The sequence below is a fragment of the Sinocyclocheilus grahami genome, unplaced genomic scaffold (genome assembly GCF_001515645.1).
Source record: "Sinocyclocheilus grahami isolate Dianchi unplaced genomic scaffold, SAMN03320097.WGS_v1.1 scaffold3716.1, whole genome shotgun sequence".
NCBI classification, from domain to species: domain Eukaryota; kingdom Metazoa; phylum Chordata; class Actinopteri; order Cypriniformes; family Cyprinidae; genus Sinocyclocheilus; species Sinocyclocheilus grahami.
The window spans coordinates 8,744-8,972 of record NW_015508793.1 but is presented as its reverse complement, the minus strand read 5'-3'; the positions used below and the strand labels follow the sequence as shown (position 1 = coordinate 8,972).

At 41.5% G+C, this 229-nt stretch overlaps 1 protein-coding gene across 1 annotated transcript in view; it reads right to left on the bottom strand.

The window, feature by feature from the left end:
* The window catches only part of LOC107576458 (serine/threonine-protein kinase ATR-like), a gene marked incomplete at its 3' end in the record, with an annotated part of 16,852 nt that overhangs the window by 7,905 nt on the left and 8,718 nt on the right, over positions 1-229 (bottom strand). The window lies entirely within an intron of this gene.

The following is a 229-nucleotide window of genomic DNA, read 5'->3' as shown; positions in this document are numbered from 1 at the left end:
TTTATGCGGACGTCCTGGTCAGGGTCTTCAATGAGGTTGACTAATGCGCTAACCAGAGATTTTGTGTCAGGGTCACTGTTACCCAGATCCACATGTTTGAACAAGTGCCGTATATTCCTGATAAAAGCTGCCGTGTCAAAAGACAAAAGTTAAGACTGATATGGTGAGCTATAAAATATTTGCACAGTACAGTGTATTAATGCTTAGATCACTGTAAGAGCTGCAAGAG